General features: G+C 35.0%; 1 non-coding gene across 1 annotated transcript; it reads left to right on the top strand.

The window, feature by feature from the left end:
• The first annotated feature begins 18,752 nt into the window (after positions 1 to 18,752).
• LOC118187020 (U1 spliceosomal RNA) lies at positions 18,753 to 18,913 on the top strand. Its single transcript, XR_004757873.1, has one exon. It is a non-coding gene; the product is annotated as a U1 spliceosomal RNA (small nuclear RNA).
• The last annotated feature ends 2,206 nt before the right edge of the window (positions 18,914 to 21,119 follow it).

Genomic DNA, 21,119 nt, shown 5'->3' with positions numbered 1-21,119 from the left:
ATATTAATAAGTATGTGATGCCTAACCTGTAATTGTAGTAACCTGTAATAAATATGCGATGCCTAACCTGTAATTGTAGTAACCTGTAATAAATATGCGATGCCTAACCTGTAATTGTATAGGGTGTAAATAGCATTTTAGATTTTTGTTTAAAAAAAAAGTAGTTCTAGTGTGGCGAGGAGTAGGGCGAATCACTCTACTTCCTGAAAGGGAAGAAAAATGTCATTAGTGGGAGAAGCGAAACGACTTTATACGGGAATGAATGTAGTGTGATGTGTTCAGCAAAGTACTAATGAAATGTGAAAGTATTAGAAATTTAAAACCATTGTGAAGAGCGAGACTCATTGTTGGCTTAATGTCACTTCGGCTAACTGTTCCTGTCGGCTGTACTGTCGGCTAAGTTGTCCTTGTCGGCTATGTGTCCTGTCAGCTAAGTGTCCGTGTCGGCTAAATGTCCTGTCGGCTAACTGTCCTTGTCGGTTAAACGTCCTGTCAGCTAAATGTCCTGTCGGCTAAGTGTCCGTGTCGGCTAAATGTACTGTCGGCTAACTGGTGTCGGTTAAGTGTCCCGTCGGCTAAGTGTCCGCGACCGCCCTCAGACTGAAAGGAGGATTTATGAGGCTATAATCCTGCGCATTCTCACTACGTATGCTTTCCCGGCCTGAGCAATCTACAGAGTAGACGAGATTAGCAAACTCCAAGTGCTTCAAAATAAGGTGCTAAGAATCATCACAAAAGCTTCTTACTATGTTCGGAATAAGACCCTCCACTCTCGACTTGAAAATGGATACTATTCAAAACTACCTCAAGCAGAATAAACAACAACTTTTTCAACAATATTATCAACAAAAATCCCGCTAATTTCACGGACATTTTTATCTACGAAATCCTGGGGCTGAAGACAAATATTTCCGGCCTTTCGCCGCCCATCTCTTGAGGTCAGATCTCGTCGACAAATCAGAAATCGCCACAATCTCAAGGAACAACCCAGATGCGCAGTGACATTGTTTTTCCTACTTAAGTGTTTCTGAGTGCTCATCTGAAGTAATTGGCTATCCTACACAAATCATCCAAAGTTCCTCCCTCCAGCCTCTGCTTGACGGAATCCATCTAAGAAGTACCAGCACAGGAGCAAGGAGCTTCTTTTTTCTCTTTCTCACCACACATTTCCACCTCCACAAGAGAAAATTCCATTCAGGTTTCTTCGCTGAAGGCCCTACAAGGGACTACATCAGGAACTGACAAGAGCAGGATATTGTTTCCTGCTGATGGCCAGTATAGCCACAAAGTTTCAAAGTTCCAGTCATGTCAACAAGCGATTAGCACCAATTCGCGCCACAGCGCGTTAAACAAAAATCCGAATTTAGATGAGGAAGAAATGAATGAAACAGCCAGCACTTCGACGCAAGTCGCTAATAAAAATTATGGAAAATCCCCCGCTAAGAAAATTCCTCCCATTTACATCACAAGCACTGATATTAACTGGCGACAAATAAGAAAAGAAATTAAAGAAATTCTTAAGGTTGACAAACTTGAAAGCAAAATCGAAGATGACATGTTAAAATTACAACTTTTTAACGAAGATGATTTCCGCAATGTTCAGGATAAATTCGAGAAGGAAGAAATTCCATTTCACACATTCTTGCTAGGAAAAGAGAAAAACTTAAAACCGTTGTGAAAGGTTTAGCTGGAGACACCCCTGCAGACGAACTTAAATCCGAAATTGAAAACTACGGAATTGAAGTTTTTAAATGCAATCAACTTACAAGAATGAGGAACGGAGTTTCCACTCTGCTTCCTGTTTTTTATGTAGAAACGCCAAGAACACCTAAAGGCAAAAATATCTTTAAAATCTCGCATATTTCGGACATGAAAATAAGAAGCAAAGCGAACCGAAATCAACCTGGTCGAGTCCAATGTTTCAAATGTCAACTCTTCGGACATACTCAGCGAGCATGCTTTAATCAACCGAGATGTATAAGATGTCTTGAATCTCACCAGTCGTACGAATACCCCATAAAAGGGAAAAAAGAAATAAAACCCAAGTGTGTCCTATATCTAGGTTCCCACGCAGTAAGCAGCCCTGAATGCCCGAACAGACCTGGCTTTTCTGATAAAAACGAAAACGAAAGAAAATTCATCAAACCACCGGATCTAGAAAAGGATTTTCCTGAATTCACAAGAAAAGAAAAAACCTCTGACGACGATTCCCTTAAGCAAAACAGATCCTATTCGGCTGCACGAGAAGATAAGCAAGAGAAAATTAAATTCACTACAAAAAAATAAAAACCCAAGCAATTTTGAAGAATTCAAAGAACTAATCTTCAAATTAAAAGATTTGTACGATAAATTCATCCCCGTTGATGACGAGAAAGCAAAATTCACTTTGCCATGAAAGTGCTCGAACTATTCATCTAAGTGACTTAGCAAATTTTCTTCATCGCTTGGTAGCCGAGTGGGCGTCCCGCTCCTTACTCAGTATAGGAGATTGCGAGTTCGATCCTTGGTTCTTCTACAAAAATTAAACACAAGGACTTTTAAACAAGGACTTCTAAATTGAACTAAGACTTTTAAATAATATTGTGTTTTTCTATTATTATTCTACTTTTTTTAGCATTTTTGTTTTATTTTTATGTGCATTATTGTATTTTAACAGAAGATTGAATTTCCTAGAGATATGAGCCTCCGTACTGGACCTTCTGCACTAAAACTCAAAAAAATTGCTCTCCAAAGATTATGCTCCTGCCTAAGCTATATTATTGCTTCATCTTTTGACGTCCTTCAGGATTTTAGTCCGGAATTTACGAACTTTTATATCTTCGAGGCTATAAAAATTCACGAAGCATAAAGTGTCCTTTTCAGGATCGAATGCTTCTTATTCAGGCAGAACTGCACTGCACTAACTGACAGAACATTTCGTCAACAAGGATATTTAGCCGACAGGACATTCAACCGACAAGCACATTTAGCTGATAAAACAGTTAGCCGACAGCACATTTAGCCAATCCCGGCATTTAGCCTACAGGACACTTATCCTACAGGCCATTTAATCGATTGAGCATATAACAGACAAGACATTTAGCCGGCAAAACATTTAGTCGACACGGACATTTAACCCACGGGAATATTTAGCCGATAGTTGACCGACATATTCAGCGGGCATTTAGATAAAAACACGCGAGAGTGTTTTAGTAGCATTTCTCCGTTTGTATCCAAAAATATTTAATACCTGTATCAGTTCATCACAGACGAACATTTGTACCATAGCAGACAGTTCATTTTAATTTTTTTCTCTTCCTCTTTAAGTAAGTTTTTTTCATGCGACTTGCCAGCTAGAATGTCACGATTAACTGTGCAAATAGGAATGCCGTCTCTCACAGCTTATAGCAAACTTTTAAAAATGAAGGTTTTGAAACCTAAAAAATATGCAAACTATTATAGAACTAGTAAAGGCGCCAAAGAATATCATCGAGGAAGTTCAAAAAGAACAAGCTACTCTCATAAATACGCGAATGATAGAAATGCTTCAACAAGAACAAACGATTCAACTTCAGAAATTTCTCGCGGCATCACCGAATCAAAACTTTGAAAGTATTACCAATTTGGATAAGGCTAATGCCGCAACCGAAAACCCACATGAGATGTCACAGGAAAAAGGTCTCTGAATGGAAAACAGTCAAACTAGCGAAACGCTCACGTAGATCAAATAGTGGATCGTCGATAGAGTCCCAAACTTTGAGCACAAGCTCTAGATATGAAATTTTAAATAACAAAGAAAATTTAGACGATGGAATGGAAGAAAATACCGCCTCTCGTCCATTAGGCAAGAAGAAATTAATTGGCATGACCTTCGTAAATATATCAATGAAAATCTTAAAGTTACAAAATCAGAGACTAAAATCGACGGAAATAATCTGAAAATTCGATTGTACAGTGAAGATGACATTCACCTAGTGCCAAAGCACATTAGAAAAGCAGAAAATTCCCTTTCATATTTTCCTACTTAATAGCAATAAGAATTTGAAAACTGTAACAGTTGATACTCCTGTTGATGAAATAAAACAGAAAATTGAAAGCCACAATATAACAGTGCTTAAATGTCACCAACTGCAAAGGATGAGGGATGTTGTACCTACGTTACTTCCTGTTTTTTTATCATAAAACACAAAAAGCACCCATAGGCAAAGATGCATTTCAAGTTACACACATTGCTGGTCAGAATTGTAGGACATACGAGCGGACCGGGGCCCGTGTAGTGCTTCCGGTGCCAGCGCTACGGGCACAATCAAAAGGCATGCTTTACTGTTCCAAAATGTGTGACATGCCAGGATCATCATAATTCTTACAAATGCCCGATCAAAGGGAATAAGGAAATACCAGCGAGATGGCAGGCAATCGACAATTGGGGTTGGTGGCCGCGCTGTTCCCACACAGCCACCAACCCCGATTGCCCGGAACATCTAAGCAAGAAATTAAAAAACAGCAAGCAGAATCCCTTAACAAAAAATTATTTTCCTCAGTTCACTGAAAGTTACTCCTACATTTTAGGAAAATAATTTCAAATCCTATGTTGACGTTTTAAATCATAAGAAAGATGTTCCTCAACCTGAAAAAAACTAAGATATCCAGTATTAGCAACCTAGATGAATTCAAATCTCTTATTTTTAAATTAAAAGACCTATACCATGAATTTATTAGCATAAACAACGAAAACGACAAGATTGAATTTGCACTTCAGGCGCTTCAGCTTTCTTCGTCTAATAAAATTTCCTACCACTTCAACTTAGAGCTCAGTAGTCGAGAGGGATGAAACCTGGACTTGTTTTTCAGACCAAAAACATTTTCACCAACTGCCAACAAAATTGCAATCAACCAAAGTTCGACCCCATCAAAATCAGCTAGGACTTGTATATATTTATTTTACTTTTATCTTAGTTATCGGATTTTTACTTTTCTTACTACATGCACTGTGTGTTTTTATATTTTTCTGTATTTATTCGAGAATTACTGTTTTGTGATATTTATAAGACGATCTCGCAGTTTTTTTACTAGCTCCTCCATGTCACGTGAAACTTCAGTGCTGTAGCTTATCTTACGAAGAATGGCATAAACTGCTTTTCAAGTGACTGCTTATCGTTATCACAGTGTATGCCAAAGATGTTTTCCGAGAATTTCTGGAGATTGCGAACTTTATTGATTTGGAACATTTCACAAGTGAAATATAGAAATTAAAGTCGTTAGACTGAAGACTTCTTGTGTATGACTGATAATTCTGATTCTGACTTCTGTCAATTACCAAATTGCTGGACTTCTGCATTAGCTCGCTTTTTAAGTTATTTTTCTCACCTATCAGAAAAATTCGCTGTTCTCTTCGTAAAGAACAAATTTTATTTGGAATTCTTGTGTACTTGAGCATAATAAACGTTAAAAAACGTTAAAATTTCTTCTCAGGGGCCATGAATGGTATTTTCGAAAAAGAGAAAGAAATGTTTGCTAGCAAAACACAACAGAAAAATTCGCTGTTCTCTTCGTAAAGAACAAATTTTATTTGGAATTCTTGTGTACTTGAGCATAATAAACGTTAAAAAACGTTAAAATTTCTTCTCAGGGGCCATGAATGGTATTTTCGAAAAAGAGAAAGAAATGTTTGCTAGCAAAACACAATATAGTATTACATTATATGTTTTTTTCAGCTCTCAAATATACAGAAGATATATAACATTCCCATGCTAATCTAACTGTATATTCATCTAGTATCCTACAGAATGTTTTGCTATTCCATCTGAACCATCTCTATTGGTAATCTGTGCTGATAAACTAAAGTTTAAATGAGCCTTTTTTTTTTTTTTTTTGGATGCCTGTTAAAATTTGAACTTTCCTTTAAATTTTTATATATATACATATATATCGCTGTGACATAGCCGCAATCTTGCATTTTCAAACGAGAATTTTGACGACAACAGTGTTATCAGTTATTAGTTTAATTAACTGAGTTATTAAAAAACTTATAAATATCTCTTTGTTCATGAAGAATTTTTTCATTCTGAATGCAAATTTGCTTTAATGAATTTTCATTACATATTATTATTCATTACATATTACATATGTACGTATATTTTATTAAAATAAAGTAACAACTCAAGAAGGAAGGTTTTCAGATATTTTAAAATTATTGTTCACTCTTAAAATTATTGTTCACTTCTTTTGTGAAGGGGGCCAGAAATTGGGTTCCACACTCAATAAAAAAATCGACGCCGCCATTCGGAACAAAACATTTATTCCTACTCACTATACCATATACTATAATACAGAAAAACTAGAAAGATTATCCAGCGCCATCTCACGGCGGCAGTGGAGGTCATAACACACTGGGCCCCCATGACCCCGTCATCAGCTTAACTAGAAATATAAACTGAAATATAATTATACACATGGAAAAAAATTAATAAATCAGTCATTTATAGGAAGTCTGACTGGTCTTTTCATTTCACCCGAGAGAGTTTTAAGTTGACTGACCTTACTTGGTCAGTTCCCTTGTAAGTGCAAATTACTTTTGCCATCTTCCACTTAAGTGGCGGCAAATTCTCATCCTTGATTAGCACCAAGTCATTCACACGTAAATCGTCACTGGGCCACTGGACAGTTTTCACTTGTTGCGCACTTGCAACTGAGTCAAGTAGTCCTTTGACCGCGATTTCCAAAATGATCGGAAAATCTGTGTGACTAATTTCTACCGTTGACAGATGGGAATGTTCTCATTTGTAACATCAGGCTCGGGAACACTTTTTAACTCGGAACCGACAATAAAGTGATCGGGTGTAATGACAGAAAAATCATTTAGGTCCTCAGAAGCAGCCACCAAAGGACGGGATTTAAGTATGGCTTCAATCTCCATTAGACACGTTGGCAATTCTTCTTGTGAGAGGATCTGCGATCCTATAACACGTCTCATGTGAAACTTCATGTATTTAACGGCAGCCTTCAAAATGAGGAGCTGATGTAACATTCATTGTCCATTTAACGTCTTCGTTGGTCAAGTAAGTACCAAGTGGCTCTATCGTACACGCTTTTAAGTAATTTCTTGCACTAATAAAGTTCGCTCCACAATCACTGAATATTCAGCTGGCTTTCCTTGTCATCCGATGAATCGTTTTAGAGCTGCAATACATGCCTGAGCACTAAGATCACTAACAGGTTCTAAATGGACAGCTTTCGTTGCAAAGCATACAAACACACGCACGTACATTTTCAGTGGTTTAACTCCTCTACCACGTCTAGTTCCTGATCTAAGAAATGGTCTTCCGGAATTCACTGTCGCAGAAGGTAAATTAGTCATAATTTGTTTCGAAAACTCGGAGCAAAATCTGGCACAGATAACGCACTTTCTTATTTGTCTGCGTATTGCAGTTTTTGCTCCTATAATTCAATACTTTTGTTTCATCGCAGAGTTTATTAATTGTAAGCCTGCATGCATATAATTACCCCCAAAGCACAAAACATCCTCAGGATGTCCTATTTAAGTCACAATATCCCGGGACATACTTAGGATGTCCTGAGGATGTTGATTCTCAGATGTCCTGAAGACATCGTAATTTAACATCCTGAGGATGTCTTATTTAAGTCGCTATGTCTCGGGATATGAGAGGATGTCCTGAGGATGTTGATTCTCAGATGTCCTGAGGACTTCACTAATTTCACATCCTGAGGACATTCCTACTGCATTGTCCAGAGGACTTCGGTTGTCAAACATTCTGAGGATATTTGTTCTCAAATTAACGTGTTTTAGTTTTTTTACATTGCACATCTGAAACTTGCACATTATTTAATTTTCATATGTATTTTACTAAGTTGTTTCTAAATGCTGTACACTAAAAATATGGATATGATTCATAATTTATTCTTGTTATTTTGTTATTAGCAGCTATTTTTTCTGACGTTTTTAAAAATTATTTAGTCATGAAAAGATTTTTTTCAATGGATTAGCATTTATTTTCTAGAACATTTGCTAAATTCCAAATAACATATATTTTTTATAAAAAAAGTATAAATTACTTACAGATTACAAACCTTACTATAAATACAGGTAAAATTAGAATTTTTTTTTAAGGACGGAAACGAATTTTTTTTTAATTAGGCTGTAGAGACATTAGGTATTTTTTTTTTTGGAAGGAGGAAAGATAAAAAATTAGCAACTGCCTTCGCCGGGAATCGAACCACGGACCTCTGGAATACCGGCCCAGAGTGCAGAACCACTAGACCACAAAGGCACACTAGGGAAGCGGGAGAAATACCTTATATTACTCCCCTTTTTAAAGAGCGACTTTTTTTTTTAAAGAGGGACCCAATCGCTGAATTCTGGGTGTGGATATATCTCTTCCAACATAAGATGCTAAAATATCACTAACAATTTTGTAATAGGATTATTAGGCAATATTATTTGATGTTTCATAGAGTCTGGTTAGCTGGCATTTCCTAAACGTCCTCCTACACGTAGTATGCCACTGTTGTCTAAGAACGGATTTAGAGAAATTAAAGAACTTTTCTTTAACACCCTCGCTTTCTCTAAAGTAGCTATTTTCTTTTTATACTCAGTTTTTGGACTAGTTTGATTATAATATCATGCGCTTCTTTTAGTTGTTTCTAAGAAAGGAGTCAAAATCCTATTCCCCCTCACATTTCTTATAAACCTTAAACACTAAGCGTCAACTCTCTGCAACTTGCTCCAAGCTGAAAATTTGTTCCAAAGCTGCTTAACTAATTCCAACTGAACTATAAAACATTTGACAGAATTTTTTCTTTGCTTTTTTAGCATTTCTGCACTGTCTACATTTGGTAGCCCTCTAACCCATTGTTTAGGCCAACTCTCAAAACTTTTTCGAAGCCAAATTGGACCTGACCACTATTTTTCATTAAGCACCAACTTCTCAGTCGAGATTCCTCTAGTAAGCAAATCTGCGGGATTATCATCAGACGGACAATAATACCAATCACTTGGACTCGATCTTTCTTGAATTTCCACAATCCGGTTGGCAACGAACTGTTTCCATCTCTTCGCACTTCCCTTTACCCAATGCAAAGCAATAGAAGAATCACTTCAAAACACTATTCGTCCAATTTTATCCTTGAAAACACTCTTAAGTTAATTTCCCACCTCTAGCGCCTATTACCATAGCCATTAGCTCCAACCGCGGCAGCGTTAGTTTCTTTAACGGTGACATTCTACTCTTCGACATTATAAAGGATACTCTGTAATTCCCATTATTCTCACAATATCTAAAGTAAACAACAGTTCTGTAAGCACTTGGTGAAGCATCGCAAAACACATGTACTTCCGCTTGCTCCTTCTCACAATCCAAAAAACAATATCTTGGAATAGTAACGTTTAATAATTTTCCAGTTTCATTACACCACTCTATCCACTTTTGCTGCAAGTCCTCCGGCAATTCTTCGTCCCAATCACACGCTCTCTCTCAAATTTCCTGTAACAATAACTTTATACGTATCACAAATGGCGCAATCAAACCAATAGGATCAAAGATTCTTTCAGCTGTCTGTAAAACACATCTCTTAGTGCGTCGCAACGTTTTCCACGAATCCACTCACTGTCACTAAGTCCATTTTCTATCCACAGTTTTTCTAATTCTCTACTGTTCGACTTTAGTTTCCTCAAATTAAATCCAGCACTCTTTAATATTGATACAGCATCCGATGATAACTCAAATGATTCTCTCACACTGTCTCCACCATAATATAAATCGTCTACGTAAAGTAATGAATTTAAGATTTCAAATGACTTCGGTTTACTTTTCTCAATTTTTTTATATGATGCTTTATCGTACCACTCAAAATGAAAGGGGAACTTTTACATCCAAAGGGTAGTCTTTTCATTCTCATAATTTTATATTCTTCACTAAGGGTTATATGAATACCAAAGATATTTTAAGAATTTTCTATCTCTTTCAGAAATTTTTATCATTAAGAATGTGTGTGTATTTAATTATGGCAAAGCACACGAGGGCTATCTGCCTAAGGGGAGGGATGCCTTCGTGGAGGACTTTCTAAGGGAAACTGGTTCGTATACACGTTACACATGGGGAAAACCACGAAAACACCCATGCAGCCAGCCCGTTCGCGGGATTCAAACCTCGGACGGAACTACCAGTGTTCAGCGACTTTACCGCTTGGCCGCTGGTGGGCTTTTATCATTAAGAAAGCCTTCCCTGTATCACCATTAAACGCTGTTTTATAATTACGAAATTTTAGAATCACATCAAGAATATTTGGATTTAAATTTGGGCCAATTTTCAAACAATCGTTTAAAGAAAGATTACCTTTAGATTTTGAACTACAGTTAAAGACTATACGAACTTTCTTTATCTTCCCTAACAACTGCTCTGTGATAAAAATACTCATGCATAAAATACTCATGCTCAATCTCTCTCACATTCCTCAATAACTCCATTTTGTTTTTGGTCATTTATTATTTTCCTATATTCATTAGCAACCCAATCATTTTTAGAAAAATCCTTTCCTAACTCATCAAACCGCTTTTTAGCTAAAAAATAATTATTTCCTAATTCATCATAACTAAACTTCCATAATAAATCAGTTTCATATCTCGCATTCACGAATTTAAAATGTTTCTGAAATTCATCTGTCAACGCTTTATCAGTTACATTTAACTCTTCCTTTTCTTTAATTTCTAAAGCATCAAGCTCCCACAATACTTGAACGTCTGAAACGGCTACACAAAAATTCGCTGAAACTGCAGTCTTACAATTTGGCTTGTAAACATCTTGACTTCCCTGTAAGGCAAACCCCAAACCCGAAAATCATTGGCACGCAAGTAATTTCCTGGTTTATTTTTTCGAAAGCTGAGGTTTCAATAATCTCCCAAAACACATCTGCCCCAATTAATATCTCAATGTCATATATAATCTGTCACAGCAGTCGGCTAAGACTAATCCGCGTGACTGCATAATATTTTGTACTTCATTTGGAACAGAAACATATGCCGCTGTAATAGTATCGGCCACTAGCACTTCAATTTGAATACACTGATTAGGGTTGTATCTACTTGATAATTTTAATTCTGCTACTTCGTATAATTCCTCAGTAGGCTTTGCTGAGCCAAAGGAAAAAAAACTGACAACCTTTCCTTTATAATTAATTTTAATTTTAAGCAATTTGCATGGGACTTTGTATACCAGCTTCTATCGGAGCCATTATCGCATAATATGCGCGTCATTTTATTGAATTTTGTTTTATCAACAGAGTTAACGTATGCACTGCAAGTGAGTAACAGAACAGATAATTTATGTATTCGGCATTGAAGAATTGCACTATGATGAGCTTTCCCACAGAAACAACTTCTGGCTCTACACTTTTTCGCAGCACACTACACTTCGAAGAAAAACATTTGAAACAAAGGTTATTTTGCTTAATAATTTCAACACACTAATTTACTAAAAGCCTTTTAAAATTACGACAATTTTGTATCGAGCGGTTTGGATTAGTCTTACACAAAATACATGTTTGATCTTTTGCTTCATTTTCATATACATTAGATATACTTTTGTAATTATAATTACGAAGTTTATTAACGTTATTTCCATCACCTCTTTTATTATCGTTACTTGTAAATGACTTTGCAAAAAGGGATTCTGGTTTCTGTTTACTCTTGATGACAAATAAATATCTCATTCACGACCTAAAGTTTAGGGTTCGAACCACGTCTCTCCCTGTTTAACTGCTATATGGGTCTTTAATTCACGATCAAGTTCACTGAATATTTTATCCGAAACCATAAGATCACATAACGATTTAAAATCTTTTACATTTCTCAATTGACAATAATATTCAAAATTTGCACTTAACCTTGATACAAATTGGACAAAGTTTTCAGATGGCAATTTTTGCGTAGAACGAAAATGATTTAAGCACTCTTGAGAGGTTGGCTGAAATTCCTCTAAAAATATGCACTTTAGTTTATCGTAAATTACAGTCAAAAGTCGTTAATTCGGACACCCATAATCCGGAATGATCTATAATCCGGATCTCAATACTAAAAACTTTCTGCGCATGCGCCGCGTTGACACATGCGCATAGGCGTTTACGCGTGCGCGTAAGACCTTTTACGTCTGCGCATATGCGTGTGCGCAAGTGCAGAATACGTTTTTGCGGGCGCGTTTTATGTATAACGGAAGGAATAGGCTAAAATTATCTAATTATCTATTTCAGTTAATGTTGATGATTGTGTTCCTTAATTTTCGAATTGTATCCGGCTTATTATTTTTTGAAGACTGTAAGAGCAATACTATAAAAGTAAACTTGAACTTTCGATTATATCAAATAGAATTTTCGATGCTGGAGCTCCCAAACGATCTACAAAACGAAAGTATGTTTCGATGTCCATCAAACAAAGAGTGGAATTGCTGCAAAAAATGGATAAAGACCTGAAGAAGGTGACAGAGAGGTTATTGAAAACGAAAAAATTTCGATTGACAAGTTAGTCGGTATTCTCGGCACAGCAATTACGGGACTTGGAGAGCGGAACTTCGTAACTGAACAAGAAATTATGTCTGTTTATAGAATTAAAGAGAAAGTATTATCACATAAAACGAAGCAACTTAAACAACTTTCATTGAAAGAAATGTTTAATAAAGTAAACAAATAAATATTAAGCTTTTTTTTTGTAAATTTTGATACCCTTTAAATCATAATTGTTCTTTATTTCATAAATTCATATCATATTTTTAATGAAATTTTAATGCTCGGTTTCATATTTTTAATTTTAGAATTTCTGCATGCCATCTTAAGAGATTTAAACTGATGATCTATAATCCGGAAAAATCGATAATCCGGAATCGCCGAAGTCCCGACGAGTCCGGATTAACGACTTTTGACTGTATTAATATCTTCTTCCTTCACATATACCATTAAATTGACCTTCTCTCCCAAAATATTTAATAGGATTTCTGCTTTTAAACCTTCAGGTACTTGTTTGTCCTAAAAGCCCTTTCAATTGATTAAGAAAAGAGATTAAAGGATTCTGCTTTAGTAGGTACAGAAATTGTTAATATTTTTACACTTTTAATTAAATGTTGTTATATTTGGATTTGAGGTGTTTGTCTCAACATTTGGATTTTGTAGCAAGTCTTTCCTAGTGTTAGCTAAAGCTAATTCCCCCTCTAACTGAGAAAGTTTTATTTTCGCTAACTCTAATCTAATTTCGTTTTCCGATTTTTGTTCTTTAATTTGTATTTTCTTTTCCTCCTGAATATTATCAATAACATTTTGCACAAATTCAGCATCATTTGCATAAACTTGTAAACTTTCTATCAAAGTTTTAAAAGTAACAATTTTCGCCCCGCTCGGAATTACTAATTATTAATCCCAACTCCTCCGCTACGAGCTTCAACTCATCTTTTTTAATCACTTAAGCGACTTCAGACTCATCTTAATTCAAAGAAAAATACAACAACCCTGAATTGACAATTAGAACACAATGAACACAAAAACGAATACATCAAACTCAACACAGACACTATCAACTTAAGTTATCAAGTAGGAACACCTCAAATACACAATACAGTCAAAAGTCGTTAATTCGGACACCCATAATCCGGAATGATCTATAATCCGGACCTCAAAGCTACAAACTTTCTGCGCATGCGTCACGTTCACGCATGCGCACAGGCGTTTACGAGAGCGCGTAAGACCCTTACGGCTGCGAATATGTTTGTGCGCATGCGCGTTTAATGTGTAACGGAGTTCTACGCTAAGCTAAAGTTATCTAATTCAGTTAATGTTGCAGATTGCGTTGTTCCTTAATCTTCGAATTGGATCCGGCTTATTATTTTTTGCAGACTGTTAGAGCAGTTTTATAAAAGTAAGCTTGAACTTTCGATTATGTCAAATAGAATTTCCGATATATATTCACTACAAAGCGAAAGTATGTTTTGAAATCCGAAATCTGTTTATCAATTTCACGCTGCTCTGCGGCAGGGGGGGGGGGAGAAACGTCATTATTAGATATTATAGATTAGAAAGATTATGTCAAATAGAATTTCCAATATATATTTACTAATATGTGTAATTTGTATCTACAAAGCGAAAGTATGTTTTGAAATCCGAAATCTGTTTATCAATTTCACGCCGCGGATTGGAAGTTGATCTGTCAACACTATCCTTATCTTCAGAGCAGATGTTTTTATTTTATTTGGATTATAATTCCGTACTAAGTTTAGTATTTCATCTCGATGTACTCCGTCTTTGATATGATTTAAATCAAGTTCCTCGTCATTATAATTCCCTTCCGATAGTGAAGAAAGTGACCCAGAGGTTATTGAAAACGAAAACATTTCGATTGACAAATTAGTCGGTATTCTCAACACAGCAATTATAGGACTTGAACAGCGGAACTTTGTAACTAAACAAGAAATTATGTCTGTTTAATGGAATTAAAGAGAAAGTATTATCACATGAAACGAAGCAACTTACATTGAAGGAAATGTTTAATAAAGTAAACAAATAAATATTAAGTTTTTTCTTTTTGTAAATTTTGATACCCTTTAGATCATAATTGTTCTTTATTTCATAAATTACGGTTTCATATTTTTAATTTTGTAATTTTTGCATGCCATCTTACCAGATTTAAACTGATGATCTATAATCCGGAAAAATCGATAATCCGGAATCGCCGAAGTCCCGACGAGTCCGGATTAACGACTTTTGACTGTATTGATAAACAGAATTTAACATTAAACGTTATTTCAACAAACCAAAACAAATACTCACCATAATCTGCAGAATGGAACATCACTTTCGATTTCCGCGCAACACATATTCTCATATCACTACACTATTTTTTCACACAAAAATTTGATGATACACATTATTACCACCACATTCTCGCCTAACTCCACTTCCTCAGGGCTAAAAAAAAAGAAGGGCTAGGTCATCCGTTTGAGGGGGAACGATGCCGACAGGAACCCAGTTGGGGAGCAATATGACGTCACTGGGTTCGTCGCCTTGTCTACTGACTAGAGCTTCACAGTGCGAAAGTCATCTTTACTTCTTATTTCTTTGAAAGAGGTTTCTTTGACTTAAAATTATAGCTGAGGATATTTTTTAAATGAATTAGTGTTTGTAACGGGAAATTATTTAAAAAAATGGAGCCCTGTGCCGTTGCTACCTGCGGTAATGCGTACCATAATACGAAACAAACAAACAGGATATTTCAACAATTTCCGTACAAAAACCTTCAGTAGACGAAAGAATGGCAGCATAGCAAGCATACGTTTTTCTGTTTTTTTTTTTATATTTTTATTATTATTATTTTAAGCCCAAAGGGCTATTAATTTCGTTTTGGCATTCTGCGTTGAATCACTATAAACGCGGTATCACTTTTCAAATTATTGCCAGAAAATGTTAGAGCCCTGCATTATATTTAAAGAAATTAAATAATGAAGAATTTGCATAAATGTATGTATGTTTCTCATATTGTGATAAAATGACAGTACCTAGAGACATCACATTTTGAATAACGTAATCCTCCACTGAATATGGGCATCTGTAAGCCCTAATTTGGAATTTGTTTATTATCGATTTCATATTTTGTAACACTTTAATGAATTTTTGATTAACAAACTCAACGATTTCCTTGCGAGCAGTGGCAACACTGTATCCCCCGCCAAAAAAAATTATCTCCAGCGCGCGAGAATCTGAATCGGAAATTCTAAAGAGATGCTCATTTTTAAAATCTTTTTGCGATATTTCTGTTGAATTGAATTTTATGGTTTAAGTGCAAAGGTGGGGGTCCAGTATTTAATCAGTTCATCATATCAATGTTCAGTTTTCTTACTGAGTTGGCTTTTTTATTTGGATTTAAATTTTTTTGGCCTTTTTATTATTAACGTTTTGATGTTTACTTTCTTTATCAAACATAACTTTCTTGGCGCCTCCTACACATAAAATTCGATTCAACAGCAAAATCTCAAAAAATTAAAAAACATTTTTCTTTAAAATTTTCGACAGACAGTCTCGCGCGCTGGAGATAAAAATGGTTTTTTCCGTACAGTGTTGCCACTGCTTGCTTTGTGATCGTTGAGCTTGTTACTTAAAAATTCATTAAACGTTTTACAAAATATGAAATAGATAATAAAACAAATACGATATTCAAAATTCGAGCTTCCAGGTGGCCATGTTCAGGTGGAGGATTATGTTATTCAAAATTTGGTGGCTCTATGTATAGTTGTTTCTTCACAGTTCGAGAAACATGTTCATACAGATTCTTCATTATTTAATTTCTTTAAATATAATAAAGTGTGATAATGTTTGGTGGCAACAATTTGAAACGCATACGCCGTTTACAGTTATTCAACTCAAAATGCCGTATCGAGACTAATATCCCATTCGAGAATAACATCCCTTTCGAGCCTAAAAATTAATCGAGAAAATGGAAAATGAAAATTTATGTTTTAACCATATATACCGAAATACAAATAACTGCATTAGTGAAATAAAAGCGAATTAAATTGTTTCCAAATGACACTTCAGAAAGCACTGTAATTAAATGATTATGCTTAAAATGATTGGTAGATATCAGCAATTTTCCTTGAAAAGCCTCCCCGAAGGTTGAAGAAAATTCTTCAAAATGTATGGGAGCAATTGAAAATCATATTTCTAAACTTAAAAAACGTCTTTCGTCCCTCAATAAGAACACGATTCGTTTATTTTGCTGATTATGAACAGTTATAAGAGTTTGACACTTAAATTGGAATGCATCCCTTGTGTCGGCAAGAAAAGTTAACCATAAAATAGGTAAATGGAAATAAATCATGTAAACTAATTCATTTTATTATATTAAAAATAAGATTTTATTATTTGGTTTATTATTCATAATGTGTTATGTGATTTATTTTATGCGTTTTTGGTTATTTATGAAACTATACAAAACAAATCATGAAATTCTGCATAGAGATAAATTAGCATTAGAATACATGCTGCACTATTCATAAGAAAGATATTCATAAGACTGCACTATTCATAAGAAAGTATATAAATGTCAATTTAAAATATTTTTATTAATTTATGAGTAATGGACACTGCATAGTAATCCTGATGATCAATAATAATGCTTTCATAATAGTCATTGTCAAGACTTACAAAAACCTAATTATCTCATTTCCAGTGCTAGTTGAAAAGACAAAATTAAATGAAGTGAAATTTGTTTGGATTTAATATATTATGAAATTTGTTGTTAGCATTCATTAGCTTTTAATCAGATGAGTTTGTAAGGACATATTCTGAAAATACGTTTGCATAATTTTATTTGATATTTCTATAACCCAACTTGTGATATTTTAACTCAAAAAGAATGATTCGTAAATATAGAAATTTGTCAATGTTTTTTATCGATAAGTTACTATTTACATACATTTCAAAAAATATTGTAGAAAAAAATTAACCATATTTAATGTATATTCGACTTTAAATATTAGTTTAAGGCTTATTATTTTACGCCTACTATAGTTTAATTAAATCGACCATAGCTACATTACTAGGTCAGCTATATATCCATACACATTGTAATTTCATTAGATAAAATCTCTTCCTCATATTATTTACCGAACAATTGTTCAAAAACTTTTGATTTTCAAGCAAATACTCATGAAACCGAAGGTGGTATAAGGCACTCTCAAAGCAGCAAGCGAACCCTACGTCATCACTCTCTTCTTCCGGTTTCAGCGGCGAGGAGCTGATGAGCCAGCTCTTTAGCCCTGCACTTCCTGACACCAAAAAATGTTCACGTCTTTTGTGAAGGAGGCAGAAATTGGGTTCCACACTCAATAAAAAATCAACGCCGCCATTCAGGACATTTATTCCTACTCGCTATACATGTAATACAGAAAAACAGGAAAGATTATCCATAACAATTATTTTTTCCTGATTTTTTTATATCCGAACTTTTCATTCATAGACAAATTTTATTTTCCTTTTTTTCTCTTTTTTTTTTTCGGGGGGGGGGCGAGAATCGTTGCTTATTCAGGAACATTTCCATGGTATGAAATCAAAATTACATGTACTAACGTTGTTGATTAATTTAGGAAATACAAACTATTGTTGAAAAAGACGTGAAAAGAAATGAAGTAGACAAATTTCATTAATTAAATCATGAGTGTTTTAGAAATTATTGAGTAAGGTAAGATTTTTTTAAGTCTCATCCGTCGGGGGAAGCTTTGTATGTGAGATGGTTTTTCCATATTTTCAAATTTCAGTTACATAATGTACATGAAAGAAACAATTAAATGAGTAATGGCTTATTTTTGGAAAGTTTTATTTTTGGAGTAATTTATAATGTTAATAATTTCTGTTCAAATGCCAATCATATACTAAAGTACATTTTTTTTTACGAAATTCCATGAGTTTTTAAAATGGGATAAATCCATTACGCACAATAATAATCGCAATCACCCGTGTTGCCTTTCTGCCTCACAGAAAATCCGGGTTGTCTATCCCATTTACGTCATTATACGTCAAATAATTAAACATTTTAATCAAAAATACTATTATTTTGAATAAGCAATTTAAGAACGAATACAATGGAAGAGCGCCATCTATCTGCGAGAATTTTACGAAATTCACTAAATACTTTCCTATTTAAATGTACTATGACGTGCAAAATCTTTATCCACCAGTATGTATACATTCAGCACTTACTGATTATTTTTCAAATTTCGTTCTCGAGCATACTTACCTGGCACTGGGGACGCCTTGATCAACAAGGAGGCTCCCCCGAGCAGAGGCCTCTCATTGCACTTCGAGGGGTTGACGTTCGCCACATCCGCAAATTGCGGTTGCTTGGGGTGCATAATTTTTGGTAGCTGGGATTGCGTTCGCGCTCTCCCTTTTAATTCAAGAGTAGATAAACAATGTAATCATGGATTTAGCGTTTGGACAACAAAAAATTCCGCAGGTACCGCATGTTGTTGATAATCGTACCAGTTTTTTTTTTTCATCTGACTTCTATAATACGGAGTTGAGTATTTTGGAAGCGTCTTTCTGTGCCGTTTTTTCCGCCGTTCCTCTTATTTATTTAGAAAGTTAATTATGAAAGGAATAAGCTATTACTAAAAGGCCTGTTAGTTTGATATTTTATCATTTTTTCTTAACCTTTTAACTGTCATGCCCGAGATTAGCACTGGTGTTCGAAAATGTCACACCCGAGTATTTCTCGGGGTAATTTTTTTTTTTTTTTTTTTTGAGTGCATCGTATTGTCATACCCGAATATATATCGGGAGATGTTTATTTCGGCTACATTTAGTTTTTCCAATAAAAAAATTTGACAATTTGTGTACCCAAATCATCAAAATAACTTGACAGTTAAAGAAATATAACGGAAGATTTTGCTAAAAGTGAATTTGCACTTTTTTCTTTCGAACGAAAAAGAAACTAGAATATCAAACCAGCTGCACCTGCTTGGATTTCTAAACTCCGTCTATTAACGGAATATTGCCATATTTTTTTTTTTTAAGTGTGAAAGCGCGAAATATTGGCATATATCTTCTTCCGTTATTTCCTTTTCCATACTACTACGCATTACATTTTACAAACTGTGATGTATTTTTTCAATATAATTAGATGTTAAAAATTTTTTATGAAGTGTAGTTTTTCTCAATGTATTAATGTTTTTAAACATACTTTCAGTTTAACAATAAAAAGGTATAGTATGTATGATAGCAGAGCAGTTGCAAAAAGTAAACCCAGAATATTTTTAATACCTCAAATTTGATCTGAATAAACTTAAATAATATTTCATAAATTTGCTACAAATCATATGATCTAAATCGGATTTAACTAATGTTGTGGAGGCAGTGGCAGTTAATCAGAGTGCAAAAACGCCACCAATTAGACGAAAAAAAAAAAAAATTGGCGAATCATGTGGCACAAAGAAGGGTTATTCCCGATTCCATTTCTTGCTGTTGTCGAGCTGGTTGATCAGCACTTACTCTTTTGCAAAATTTATGAGTATTTCTGATGCTTTCAAAAATAATTTCAGAATATCCGCCGGTGACTTAAATTTCCTTAGTCCTCGTAGTAGGGAGATGATTTCCCTCATTGCAATCACATCTCGAGGCGACTAGCTTGAATTTATGTCTGCGCTACGTCTTGACTTGTTTGTAAGCTTTGTTTTGAGTTCTTCTTCTCAAATGCCATCGCTACTAAAACGATTAAGGCATCCAGCGCATTAAGTTCGGCATGGATAATCCTCCACGAGGATCGTTGTATTAAGATGTTAAGCGTTGCTTGAAAAAGAGATTAATAATCGAGCTACTCCCACCGAGAATCCTACACCAACTAGAAAGAGCTCTATACTTGTTAGATACTTTGACGATATTCGATTACGAAAAAGAACCAATTCGGAGGAAAACATATCCCCCGTCCAATCTAATACTAAATTTCAAGTTTTAAATTCTGAACAAAACTTAGATGACCAAAGTATGGAGGCAGAAAAGAGCCGTATAGTAATAACGCACCTTACGAACAGCCTAAAAAAGCCCCGCCTAGAAGATTCGATCAATAGTTACAACCGAGACTAATATAAACTGGAAGGCATTTAAAAAGGGAATTAAAGAGGTTTTAAAAGTGGGAAAATTGAGAGCAAACTCAAAGGGAAGAATCTTAAAATGAAACTGTTTAGTGTCTATGAATATAGGAAGGTACTGACTAAATTGGAACCCGACAAAATACCGTTTCATACATTTTTCATCAGGTAAAGACATATGTGTGGTATTCGTATCGGGTCCGTGACACTTAGCCGACGGGACGCTTAACCGACACCAGTGAGCCGATAGGGCATATAGCCGACACGGACATTTAGAAGACAAGGACACTTAGCCGACACACGGAGTTAGCCGTCAGGATATTTAGCTACGGGACACTTAACTGTCAAGGCATTTAGTCAACATGATACTAAACCGACAGTGACGGACCCAATAATTATTTAAACTTACTGTCAATTATAAAATTTCTCGACTTCTCCATAAGTTCAGTATTTAAGTTATTTTTCTACCTATCAGTAAAATTCATTTTTCGATCCTTATAGATCTCATAT

Source organism: Stegodyphus dumicola, chromosome 9 (assembly GCF_044657685.1).
Source record: "Stegodyphus dumicola isolate Sdum_Otavi_A_Nest chromosome 9, ASM4465768v1".
Lineage (NCBI taxonomy): Eukaryota > Metazoa > Arthropoda > Arachnida > Araneae > Eresidae > Stegodyphus > Stegodyphus dumicola.
Note: the sequence above shows the minus strand (reverse complement) of the source record. Positions and strands in the feature narration are given on the sequence as shown.